The sequence below is a fragment of the Melospiza melodia genome, chromosome Z (genome assembly GCF_035770615.1).
Source record: "Melospiza melodia melodia isolate bMelMel2 chromosome Z, bMelMel2.pri, whole genome shotgun sequence".
Lineage (NCBI taxonomy): Eukaryota > Metazoa > Chordata > Aves > Passeriformes > Passerellidae > Melospiza > Melospiza melodia.
This window is the reverse complement of record NC_086226.1, coordinates 45,370,928-45,385,124: the sequence shown is the minus strand read 5'-3', so window position 1 is coordinate 45,385,124 and position 14,197 is coordinate 45,370,928. Positions and strand designations below refer to the sequence as shown.

Here is a 14,197-nt window from a genome sequence, read left to right as displayed (position 1 = left end):
GTGATAAAACATGCATTACCTTGATTCCTGTAACATTTTTTCTGGGAAAAATATGGGAGAAAACAAATCTGGTAAATCTGAGACAGAGAGACATCAAAAATGTGAAAACATCTGGATGAAGGAACTACTACTATGCCAGCTACACTATCTGAACAGAATCTGGAAACATGTGCTTCAACAAATTAGCTCTTTGCAGAAATTACTGTCAGCATGTAAACAGGATAACAGTTAAGTCAGAGTGAATCAGCAAACTCTTCCAAACAGGCAAGAGCAATAGATGTCAGTGTCTCCTCTGGACTCTCCAGAAATACTTTCTTCAGCCTACCCTGCTTTTTCAGCTTCAGTTAAGAAACTGCACTTCAAAAGGTCAGATCTAATGCAAATTTCATCGTACAAATTCCCTCTTCAAGGTGCGGGAGTTTCTAGGGGATTTTGGTGTCATTGCCCTCCTTCCTCCTTGTCTTTGGAAAAGTGCCTAAAGTCTTGTAAAGGAAACCAAGCTGGCTCTTTACAGCGACACATCAGTTACAGGAACCCAGGCCACTAATATTGTTTACAACTCTGCCTTAAAAAACACCCTCCCCCCAGAAAACCAAGCAAACAAACAAACAAAAAAATCCCCCCAAAAATACAGCCAAAGGAAAAGCCAACAAAAACCCAGAACACTCCCCTCCCTGCTCTCCTACTTAGACCCCATACGGTTTCAACAAGGTTTTGACTAGGTACTTTTATGAACGTAGAGTCAGGGCCTGATCACATAAAATGAGACAACAAAACATAACAAAGACCATCTGAGACATGCAAGCAACAATCTGAGATATTCAAGCAACTGCCACAGAAATATTTCCAATAAAATTATTTTTGTAGAAGTTTGATTAAATAGTAAAGTCAGTACTATGTAAATGTATTCACAAACCTATCAAATAATGATTCAGAGTTCAATTACTGTATCAATATATAAATACTTATATCAATATATTAACATTGCCATTATATAGAAAGATATTATAACATATAAATACTGCAGCTTCTTGCTACTCTTTAGGAGAAGAGCTGAAGTACTTTTGCAAAAGAATACATACTTTTTTTTAAATCCTATGTTAATGCTTTGTATTGCTGAATAATTTATGACAGCAATGTTGATGCTTTATCTTTACAATTCAGGAAAATGTACTTGCTTGATAGTTCACTTAGTGTTTCCTTAAACACCAATGGCCTGTGAGTCCTCCACTTGTTCCCTATCTGAAACACCAGACAGCTTTTGCAAAGATACTGCACTACTTGCTTTGCCAAGATCATGTTATCTCCATAAACGCACATTGTCAGAAAAAATTGCTGACCAGAAAACCCAGGGCTCTGAAAGTAAACAAAGGTTTTTCATAAAATATACCACTAGCAGAGATTCTGCAGGAGTCTAATAGAAGTGACAAGGAGAAAGAAACATTACATTAAGACAAGCATATTTTCACAATGTAGCATTTCAAATAGTCTGTGTTCTCTTGAACATCTTAAAAAAAGAACAGACTGGTGCTTCCCCAAACACTGCAGAAAAGTCAAATTATCATCATGTGTATCCAGTATTTACAGAACTCTGTTTTGAGTATGATTAAGCATTCAATTGTGCACTTCACTTTCAAAGAGAAAGAAAATATTCCAAAATAAACTTAGAACCTCCTATATTCACATTAACTGTTCCCCCAAGCTCTGAAACAAGCATGACACAAACCTTTTTTCATGATTTTTGAAATGATATCCTGAAATACCATAAGAAAATTGCACAAGACAAGACCATGAAAATTGTGCCCCAACACACTAAAATGATCTAGCAGACTACCTGACAGTCTCAAGAAATAAAAAACATAGTGGAAAAACAAGGAACTGTTTAAATGAGATATACAACAGCTTTAGAATAAATACCTATTTAAAAAACATTCTTTTTTTCTTTCAGAAAAAAGACTGTCAAATTACTAAAAAAAAAAAAAAAAACTGTTAAGAAAGACATAGGTTCTGTATTTCCTGATTTTAAAACATGAAGAGTAGATGCACTGTTACAAAATAGGTTTTAGATAATCCTATGTCACTGAACTTGATGAAGGGAGGAAGAAAAACCCAAGTGTAACTGACTGGTTTATGATATATAGAAGATTAGACAGGAGGATACAGTGTTCTTTTCTGGATTTTAAAATATGCTGTTACAGATTGTGCTATTATCAGTTCCTTTATGACAAGGCATTATAAAATAGAGATTAAGCATTCATAGCACAACAGTGCTATGAATTTAATAACTGGTAAGTTGTTGAAAACATGTTACATTGCAAAATTCCCACTAAACAATTATTTAACTCCCACTAAAATTCTTTCTGATAACAGAAAACTAAAAATAAATCCTGAAAACACTCAGATCTCTCAACACAAGTTTTGCCTCTGAGCCCTGAGGGCTTTCACGCACCTTTCAATGTCCTCAGCATTGTGGGAACTCACCCAAATGTTCTGCAGATGTACGCACTCAGTAACACGAACCAGGGCACCTCAGATCTCCCTGCAAGTCCCCACTCCAACTCAGCAATCATACTGTTCTAATCTTGTCTAAAAGCATTTTTTTCCAACCCACTCATGGATAGGAAATTTGAATCTACCTCAGGTGATCTGTTCAACATCTAAGATATTCCATTCTCTAATTTACAGAAGAACAACTCTTTCCTAGACCATCTCAGACTTACAAGTCACTTAGTTTTTTACAGAACTTTTCAGTAAACTTGGCATAGTTATTTCCCGCTTCACCTCAGCTGTGATGAAATAAAAATTTCATCTCTCTCTCCAGGTTTTGGAACCAGCTGTTGCACAGAAGTGTGGACCCCAAGAACCACTTCCCAAAGTAAAGCAGAACGACTAATGCAAAGTTGACAAAAGCAAGCTGTGACCATGAGGCAATGAAAAATCCAGCTAGGCTCCCCAAAAATGCCTGTAAACAGTACTGCAGACTCTTTGACACTTTATTTCATTGAATGCAATATTTAGACAAGCTGGAGCTAAGTCTAGAATACAAGTGCAACACAGTTTATTACACCCAAGGTTCTTCATAATTTGCTAATTATAATAAATTCTTACTCAAATACTGAGTAAGAATTGTCTCCATCTGAACTAGCTGCTCTAAGAGATAAAGTTTTGTACATACATTTACAAGACAAATTGCTTGAAACCCACTGAAATGAACTCAAAGATTAAAACCAACCATGGCCTCTCCTCTCCTTATGCATGCTTTGAGGCCCCAAAGGTATTCCTAAACAAACTACAAATCACTATAAATACTAGTAGTTCTTAGATTTGCTAAATATAAATTCCAATTAGCAAACAAAAGCCAATTAAAAATCCTAGGCAGGAATTAAAAATGTCTGAGCAGACCACTTCTGACAAGGCATTCCAGCACCTATAAATGGACATCCCTCTCCCCTCTACGGCCCTTTTAGAGTTTGTCACATCTACCAGTAACTAGGCTTTTAAATACTTTTTTTTCCTCAATTGGGACTTAGTAAGAACTTTGACTACTAGTAACTGCAATAAAGAGGCCACCCATATCTAGGCCCAAACTACACATAACAATATTTGTCTGTCAATCCACCACAAAATAAGTGAATTAAGTTTCAAGTCATTAAAGTAAATACAGATACAGGGCACTAAATCCCTTTGACTGGCACACAGACAAAAAGAAAATATAAAAAATCCCCCAGTTAAATGAAGAAGTCAGACCAAGGCCTTAATTTTTTAGATCACTGATCTAAAAAACTCTTTAGTATCAAATTTGGTTAAAAACAAACCTCCACAATGTGGCTTTGCCACAAAAGAGAACATGCTTCTGTCAGTGACAAAGGTAGCATCATTGTCACCAGAACCCTTCCCCTATTCTAGATAATCTCTATATATTTGAACAAGTCTGTAACGACACATAATAATGCTAATATTTTCAGTTTCCACTGCAGTTCAATACTAGGATGCTTTACATAAAACACTGTCACTTCTCTCACTTTCCAAATCTAATACAAAGGTATTTAACAGAAAAAAAAATCATTGCAAAAGGAAGCTTTATCTCCTCATTCCTTTCATATAAGGTAAATAGTTGAAAAATCTCCAAATTGCTTGAATACTGAAAAAAAAAATCCATTTTAAATTTCAACTCTTATTGTAACTTTTCCCAAACTGTTCCTCATGTTTGATCTTCCAGTTTTAGTATACAGAGGAAACCTTAGGGAGAGGAAAGAGAAAAACTCCTCTGAACACAGAGTTCACAGCGTCCTTGGAATAAGGAAGAAACCAAGGAAAAGAAAAGCACTGAGGGAAAGACATAGATGCAATATATCAACATATGTAACACCTCTCAAAGTAACTAAACACAGTGATTCTGCACAGTGTTTATTAACTCCGTTTTCAATTACTCTTTAGAGTTCAGAAAAGATATATAAGTAGGTAACAAACGTTACACTACTGTGAACAACTCTATCAAAAGCTGTATTATGCAGTACCTCATAGGTGAGCAAGATATTCTTCATGCCTGCAACAGAAACAAAATGCTTAGTGACTGTGGTCCTGCTCCACTCTAAATGTCTTTACTATGCAGGACATAATGCCCTCTACATTATTTCAAGCAGTAAATAAAACAAACTCACAAAAACATGGTCTTGTTATTATTCCATCTGCACTAAGAAATAATAAGTTTTCATTCACCAGATGCATTCCCTTTCTACCTCCCTGAAAACTGTTCATAGACAAAGATCACCATTGAACACTTGGCCTAACTACAGGCACAAGCAGCATATGTCAGGATAGCTGTAGGCTGGGATGGATTCTGCCTGTCACTTCAGACAGGCAGTCAGAATCGTGAGAAGGGGCTGGTGGGTTGACCTTGGCTGGAGGCCAGGTGCCCACTGAGCCACTCTACCACTCCACTTTGCATCTGGACAGGAGAGAAAAAAGATGGAAAACAACTCATAGGTTGAGATAAGGCAGTTTAGTAAAGCAAAAGCGAAAGTTCATGCACGCATGAGCAAAGACAAACCCTTATTCTCCACTTCCCAACAGCAAGCAATGTGCAGCCACTGCCCATGAGGCAGGGCTGGAGCACATGTCACAGCTGCTCTGGAAGGCAAACGCTGTAAACAACCAGTGCTCTCCCTTCCTCCTCCTTTACGTAGCTTTTCCGTCTGAGCTGACATCGTATGGTACGGAATATCCCTTTGGTCAGTTTGGGTCAGCTGTCCCGGTTATGCCCTCTGCCAAGATTTTGCCCAGCCCCAGGCTGCTGGTGGGAGGGTGGAACGGTGGAGAGACAGCGCTGGTGCTGCGAGGGCTGCTCAGCAGCAGCCAGAACTCTGGTGTGTCACCAACACATCTGTCGGGGCCAGTGCCAAGCACAGCAGTGTGAGGGCACCTGTGGGAAAATGAACTCCATCCCAGCCAGACCCAAGACAAAGAGGTGCAGCGGAGGTTATGGCAGTTAAATAACTCTGGTACTTGACAAAGGATTTTAGAAACCTAGAATCTGAAATCAAAATAACATAAGAAGTGGTTCTTGAGCTTCTTTTTACCAGAAGCTTCTGTGGACAGCAAGACAGGGTAATGGAAGGATGCCTTCTCTGATGAAGGATCCTATCTCATCTGATACGGAAACTTCCTAAAACCAAATTATCTCCCTCTCAGACTGTGTCCTGTTAGGCAGCGTAAGCACAGCAGCTGAGTCACACTGAAGATTTTATGGCATTTTATGTGTTGTACACAATCTCCACCAGAAAGAAGAAAAAGAGTGGGCAACAGGTAAAACAAGCAAATCTTTGAGGGAAAAAATGAGAGTGAATTGAGAGAGAAAGGACAATATGACCTGTATTAGAAAATGACACATCAGAACTTCCAGAAAAATCTGAATACCCCTGACTCTAAAACCTGGATGTTGCTTGAATAGTCTACAAGTGTAGAATGCATTACTAGGTCATCAAAAGCACAGATTAGTACGCCAAGTCTGAGCCCAAACTTCTCTCAAAAGCAGCTGCTTTATCTCTTTCCCCATCCCCGCTCCCCCTCCCAACTAAGCATTTCTAATAAAGAGAATTTCTCCTCTCCTCTCTCACCTACAATTGGGTACAAAACCAGGTTCAAATTTTAGCTGAAATTACCTCAGTGATTTAGCACTTACTCTACTCCTTTAAAACTAAATAAAAATTAATTTAACTTGTTTAAAACTAATTAAAAGTTCACGTTTCAAAGGCAGGCATAACCTTAATACACACACGGTGAAATCAATGCTTGTGCTTAAGCAGATGAGAAAAAGGTTGGAGCCTGCTTCATCTCGATTGTCACAGGAAAACAGTAACTACTGAACATGACTGAACACCTGGGTGCCATTTGATTCCTAGAAAAATCCCAAAAGAGGCATCCTGCGAAAATTAAGTTCTTCCAGACCTTAGGAAACACAACTGAACACAAATGAAAACCTGGGAAGAAGTTCCAAGTACTCCTGAGAAGAAAGTATCTTCTCATGGATTATTTGCTGGGAGGCAGTGACAGGTACCAGAGGAGGGGGATACTCCATGACCAGAGGAAGAAGTAAAAGCATGAGTCTCAGTTCAGGTGGAAAATGAAAACAGTGCACTGAGTCACATGGTGAAAATCAAGAAAACCAAGAAAAGCATAGATATTTTTCCCACTTAATCTTCTACATCTCTGCATCATTGTCTTGTATAAAAGAGTACTTAGGACTCTTCTATTCCTCTTCTACCTCTGGCAAATATGTTCTCTCCTCATCAGGTCCCAGACTCATCCAACTTAACCAGTGCTATGTCACTCACCACCAAGGACACTCTTTTTCCAGTTTTTATTGGTTCTATTGAGTATGCCCTGCATTGCCAGTCTAACAAATCAGATACTGCAGAGCATACGGTAAAGAACACTTCCCATACTAAGGTTAAGAAACTCATTGACTTCTCATTCACATGGTGTCCAAATAACAGCTACACATGAGGAGAAATAAGAAGCATGAATAGTTGAAGTTTAAAATATACCACAGGTGGTTCAGTGCATTCTGTTCCCCTCCTTGCCCTCATTCTCCCCCTCCCCATCTACAGGGAAGGAGGACTGATTATTTTAAGCCTTGGCAAATGTTTCTTCAGTCACTCTCCAAGCAGCATTTACTTATTCTCTCAATGGGCTGGAAAAAGTTGATGGAGGAGGAGATCACATTGCTGAGTGTCAGGGGTGGTGATTAGGAACATTAAGCTGAAGATTTTAGTCTTTATTCCCTCTTTAAACATGGAAGGGAAACGTCAAGAGGTAGCCCATGCCTTTGAGCACTGCAACTGCAGCCTTCAAGCATTAAAACCCATTGCCAGCCTCCTATTGCTGAACATCTTCAGGATGTTTTTTTAAATTAAATTAGAACAAATGAAACCTACAAAAATCCTATTTTAAACTGACATAAAATTAAAGGAAGCAGGAGTAAATACCTTAATGGGGAAAAAAACCAAAAAAATCAAAGGCTGCAGGAGCTAATCTGAGGAAGAAAATAAAAATGCGGAGGTTTAAGGAGTCTTTCAATAGAGCCCTTGAGCTAGACCAAGTGAAAACAAATGTTCAAATCACTGTTTTAATCTTTCCATTGTGGGGTAAGAAAAAACACCAGTAGAAGTGACTGCTTTTTCTTAATGAACTTCAGCCACCACAGCACAAGAGGCTGTGGACCAGCTGGAGCAGAGCACTGATTGTCCCCTGTACTTGGCACTGGTGAAGCCACACCTTCAGTCCTGTGGTCAGTACTGGCCCCATCCTGACAAGGACATCGAGGTGCTGGAGCATGCACAGAGAAGGGCAAAGGAACTGGTGAAGGGTCTGGAGCATAAATTCTTGTGGGGAGCAGCTGAGGGAGGAGAGATTATTCAGCCTAGGGAAAAGGAGGCTCAGGGGTGACCTTATCAGCCTCTGTAGCTGCTATGAGAAAGAAGGTTGTTGCAAGGCAGTGTCCCTTCTCCCAAGTAACAAGTGACAGGACAAGGGGAAATGACTCCAGCTGTGCAAAGAGAAGTTCAGGCTGGATATAATGAAAAAAATTCTTCACTGAAAGACTGGTTAAGCACTGGAATAGGCTGCTCAGGAAATGCTGGATTCACCATGCCTGGAAGAGTTCAAAGGAGTAGAAACAGCACTTCATGGTATGGTTTTAGTGGGCATGGTGGTGTTCAGTCAAATGCTGGACTTACCTTGGAGGCATTTTCCAACCTTTATGATTCTGTCTCTACAGCATGCTTTGCATGCTCCAAATGACAGAATAAGTCAGTCTCAACTACTGTTTAGTCTCAACTACTGGCAAATGTTACCTGTTGCACAGCCAACTAGCCTTGCTGAAAGAAACCAGAACAGTAAATACTTGTAACAACACAATCCTCCAGAAGAACAAAGCAGCTCTAATCCTGTGGTTCCAGCTGTGTACCCTCTGATCTGCCACTCTCAAAAAGAAAGGAGAGAGAACAAAACAGCTATGTTATTTCCTTACCACCAGCAACATACAATGAATGAAATAAAAAACTATAAACATCTGGCTTTCTTGCAAGTACACACAAAAACGAATTGAAGGAATAGTTTGCATAGTCCACAAACTCACAGGTATGGATTTCATACTTGTTCAGATTTTTCTTGAGCAGTCTATGCAAACACCTTGCTCAGATAAACCAGTTTTGCTTCCTCCTGGAAGGAAAGTACATAGTTTTTCTACAGAGCTTTTAAAACACCCAGTCTAACAGGGGGGTAAAACTTGTCCCAGCTTTTATAACATTGTTTTATAAAATACATCCATGCCAGCCAACTTCTTCTCCAGTCAAAAAAAAACCACTAAAAACCACTACTACCAGTTTCAATGCCCTAATGAAGTGCTGCTGGTCTTAAAGGACAGCTCCCAACAGCTTCTGAAGTAGTTTGTCACTTCCTCATGTCTTGTCACAGCTTTTACCCCACATACCTTGCTTTTGTAAAATGAGTCTGAAGGCTGTGCAGCCATAGAGAAGTTGAAAAGGTCAAGGCACAGACTGCAGAGAAACAAACCTAGATGTTCAGAAGCACTAAAAGCAAGAGCAACACAATTAGCTGATTCTCACCTGTCAATGCTAAGTTAATACTGGTCTTTCTACAGCGTGATTTCTCGGTCATCCTGTTCATTTAAGTTTGAAAAGGGCTGTACTACATCGAACACACAACAAACTCTCCCACAATGTGCATGTGGAATGTTAGTGCATGTTTTATCTATTCAGCCATCAAAATTAATTAAACACATTTGCAGTACATCTCCTTCCCTCAGCTCTTTTACATACAATTAGCATAATATATATGATGAATTTATGGGAAATTAGAGACAAGTCTGCCTTTAAAATAGTTCTCTTTCAGTTTTTCAAAATAATTCAAATTAAAGATAACTGCTTTTCTACTTCAAGTACTTGCCTATATTGCAGAAGTTTTCCTTGTTAATAGTATGCAGTTCTACAGTTGGTGAAGTACTTGCTTTGTGATCAGTATCACAGCAAGAACCAGTTTATCACAAATGGTTTTGTGATTATTAAACTTCCCTAGACTACCAATGTGATGAGTTTGAAAAATTTAATTTCCCTTTAGTACTAGTATGCGACATAAATTTCTTACTGACTACTGCCCAGATTCAACTGTCTACAGAACAAGAAAAGAAACTCCAGTTTTGAAATATCTCTAGAGAATTTAGCAACAGCAATTAAGGTTCTTTTACTTATTTATGAAAAAAAGCCAAAAAAAAGCCACTTTGGAGTGGCTTCGACTTAATGCATGCAAAGCTAACTAGATGTACTTAGTCATCTTCTTTTCTAAATATTTGTTGTGGTTAAGGAATGGCACTCGTCAGTTCAGTGCCCCCACCAGTACTCTCCCAAGCCAACACCACTTGCTTGATCTTCCCTTTCCACTCTGGCAGAATGGAGTTGAGAACTGAAGACACAAAAGGGGACAATCACAGGTTGAGATAAGAACAAGTTACTGGAAACAACAATGAGATAACAAAATTAACAGTAACAGCAACAGAAGTTCTACCTGGATACAAGAATGAATTTCTTTACTGGGCAGGTGACTGTACACTGGAACAGATTGTCCAGAAAGGCTGTGGGGTCTTCCTTAGTGGAGATATCCAGGAGCTGTCTGGACACAATCCTACGCCATGTGCTCCGCAATGGCCCTGCTTGAGCAGAGAGGCTGGGCCAGACAACCCACTGCGGACCCTCTAACTTTAAACACTCTTTGAGCCTGTGTCTTTTCTCAGCTACTGTCATTGTTTAGTGCATTGTTTGACTAATTTTTAGACTAATTTTCAACTGCCCATGAAACAATTCTGATACTTGTGTTTTTTCTCTACCTAAACTACAACAGGCAACTTGATTTTGAGAGTTAAACCTGTCTCAGTACATGTTTTCCAGGCCATTTGTTGGTTCACTTGTTTCAGAACAGGCATTCAGGATGAGACCAAAGGCACATCTAGTTCTAGTGGCCAGTAAAAAGCAAAGTGCCCAGAAAAGAGCTAGGAGCAGAACAAGCCCACAACAGTACTTTCCCAGGGTAGTTTCATAGTGATCCAAGATTCACAAATATTTTAAACCCAGACAAATTTAAAAAAACAGCTTTGTGATATTTACCTGAAAACAACCATCTTCCTCTCTGCAACTACCTGAAAGAAGGTAATAGTGAGTTGGGGTTTAGTACCTTCTTCCAGGTAATAATGGACAGAACAATAAGAAATGGCCTTAAGCTGCACATGGGGAGATTTAGATTGGACATTGGGAAAAATTTCTTCACTGAAAGGGTAGTCAGGCATTGTAACAGGCTGCCCATGGAGGTGGTGGAATTACCATCCCTGAAAGTGTTCAAAAGGCATATGGAGGCGGCACACAGGGATATAATTTCATGGTGAACATAGTGTCCTAGGTTAATGGTTGGGCTCAATCTCAGAGATCTTTTCCAGTCTTAGCAATTCTATGACTATGAAAAATTATACAAATACTTGTCCCTTCACACATGAAAATCATCAGACCAGAAGATATTAAGGTCCTAGAATTAAGTTTAAAAGTCTGACTTTTTTCTCCCCAAATGATTAACCTTAAGAACATCCAATCCTCATTTCCATGTAATTTCTTCTGTTTCCTTTCTCCATCTTTTCTTGTCACCTTCTACAGTTTACTTCTTTCTCCCATCCTACTGACTAACACTCTTCTTCTGTGACCCAAAAGGGGAAGGGAATTAGAGTAACTTACTGACTTAAAAGACAGATAGTCATGATCAATCACTCAGGAAGTCAACTTGCAAGGCAAAAAGCAAACTCAGAGCAGCGTATCTGATAGGTATTTTCAAACAAGAAAAATACATACATGAGCAGTCATTGCATGACCTAGGACAGACAAGTCATAATAAAATAACAATTCCACACTAAAATAACTGGGTAAACAGGGCAAGAAAGGAAAAGAAAGAATGCAGGCCGTTTTGCTGCCAGGTAAGACACAGATTACAGCAGCAAAATTAGGCAGGACTGCAGATCCGTTTGGCAAGGACAATGACTCACACTGGAATACATCATGGGGTGAGGCAGAACTACCTAAGTTAATTATCTACAGATCTTTAAAGGACTTGAGGAGGAAGGCAACTGACCTTCTGCAATAAAGCCTCCTGACCCTTAAGTAGGAAAGACAGACATACACTAAAGAAAAAACCCTGTCAGTGCTTTTATTGAGGCATAACTGATTCTACAGGCTGACCACCAGAGAGAGCTGCATGAACTGGAAAGCCTGCCTCCCAAATGGGGCACCAGACAACACAGACCTTCTGGAACAGCAGTAGGGGCAGCATTTAATTAACAATGTAAGATATAAGGTATGCAGATTGGTACACACACAAACTGACAGACCACAAGAGAACTGAACCCACACAAACACATTAGTTCAATTTTCATACAGAAGTGGTAGGCCTCCTGGCAACACATGAGAAGAATGCAGTTATGGAAAGTTCTTATATGAAAGTGGCACTTTAAAAAACATCAACACAATTTGGACTACTGAAAACAACACCATTTACAATACTACTTGAGCGGCTGGCAAAACTGTGGAGGCAGAGGAGGTAAGTGTTAACATTACTGCAAATTCAACTAAATCTTTTGAATACATGAGGAATCAACATGCAATTTATGAAGTCCAAGGAAACCTCACTTCAATTCTCAGCTTTCCAATTAACTCTTCTACATGCTATTTTTCAGTACATAAACAGATATATTTAACCATTTAAATCCCATTAAAAACCAGAGAAACTCTGAAAGATGTATATTCTATAAACATGTCAAAGAAATAAAAGTTCAGTGAACCAAGGGCATTTGCTGGAAAATTCACCTGTAAAAGGGCTATGTTCAGAACTTAACAAGCAGCTTAACTAACTATGAATGCCTACAAAACAACCCACACTGCTATTCTAACATCACCAAAATCTAAGATTATGTATTATTATGTATAATTATGTATTTATTATATAATTAGTGCAGTCTAGTTTTTCACTACAGTGGTTTCACATTAGCTTACATCTGTGAAAATCTGGAAAGCTAAAGTCTTATTCTCCCTTTCACCTGGTATTCCTAATGGGTCCCTACTTCCTTAGCAGTTGTCTTTGTACTGGGACAACATTCAATAAACCAGTTTCAGTTGGTACTATTCAAAAGTTTTCAGCATTTACTGAAGTTTTCTGCATTTTTTTCACTCCAAAAACACAGGATTGCTAGCACAGATGCAGAGACATGTATGGGAACATGCTCCACTCCAACTGCCAAACGCTGACTTGAAAATGTATCCTACTTGGAAATGCACCACAGGAAACCGAAGTTTCTCTAAATCTGCAGAAAAACCAGCAGAGTTAAGAAAAAGCTGATTTGTAGCCAAAAACTTCTATTTTCTTAGGAAGATACTCAAGGAAAATCTGAAAATAAAAGGTTTCATACAGAAAAAAAGACATGAGCATACTTTCTACTTAGTAAGGCATTTAATTTAACCACAAATATCCATACAAGTTCAGCAGACATTTGCAGGGATTTAGACTTAGTATCCCATTGCATTCCACCTTCAGAAACAAGAATAAACCCACACTTTAGAAAGCTTGTTAGACACACTAATTAGAACCTCAAAGTAATAATAAAAAGGGAATCAAAACCAAGCAATACTATTTACCCTAGTGTTATGATTATTCATGCACAGGTGCAATTTAAGCAAATATTTTCTCTGGTATGAAACAATACACCGTTCTCATACAGCAATAAAACTGAAAGTCACAATTATTACATGAGAAAGTGAAAAATAATAACACTACTACTACTACTAATAATAATAGATTAATATAGTTGGAAGGCACTTATGGTGGTGATTTGGCTTGTTATCCCTGCTCAAAGTAGGGTCAAATTATACCAGGCTCAAAGCCTATATAACAAAATTTATACCATGTTCAGAGGTGGATATTTCACAAGTTCTCTGAACAATTTTTTCCAGTGTTCAGACTGTCCTCCTGCTGAAAAAGATTTCCTTAATACCTAACAAAAATTTCCCATGCTCCTTGTGTTTGTTTTCTCTCATCCAACACCCTGTGCCTTCAAGAAAAAGTCCAACTCTGTATTTTTTATAGCCTTCCATCAGGTAGCTGAAGACAACAAACTGATGTCTCCTTAAACTTCTCCAAATGAAAATACACAATTCCCTCAGCACGCAGTACAGCATGTACTCCAGCTGTATTTATCTTTGGCAGTACTTCACTGATCTTTTTCCAGCATGCCAGTGTTGGAATGATCTAGTATTAAGAAGCTTTGAACTGGAATCACAATCAGACAAAATTAGATAGAAGCCTTTCAAGTAGAACTTTCTTTTAAAAGACATGCATTTTAATGATATCAGTGTTAATTTAGATACTCAAGAAAAATTTCCCAGGCTACACTTGGGAAATAAATGAGCATGCCCTGAGTAGTAATCACAGTAACTCCTGCTATAGTGAGATCTGAATTTAATATAAATTTTCAATGTATTTCAGCAGAAAACACATCTCATAAGCACTACCTATATATATATGGAGCAGATTATGTGTTCTTTATACATACACACATACAATAAACATTAAGTACATTCAAATTTATGTATAT

The 14,197-nt window shown here is 38.5% G+C and overlaps 1 protein-coding gene across 9 annotated transcripts in view; it reads right to left on the bottom strand.

Moving 5' to 3' along the window:
* The window catches only part of JAK2 (Janus kinase 2), an 87,398-nt gene that overhangs the window by 56,728 nt on the left and 16,473 nt on the right, over nt 1-14,197 (bottom strand). Inside the window, exon 1 of one of the 9 annotated variants that reach the window (XM_063181107.1) lies at nt 5,051-5,188. The exons of 4 other annotated variants lie outside the window; for them this stretch is intronic. The gene's annotated coding sequence lies outside the window, so the exon portion shown is untranslated. Of the gene's footprint in view, nt 1-19; nt 118-2,449; nt 2,560-5,050; nt 5,189-14,197 lie in introns of those variants that run through there. 4 more of the 9 variants (XM_063181111.1, XM_063181112.1, XM_063181114.1 and 1 more) reach the window with 4 other exon arrangements.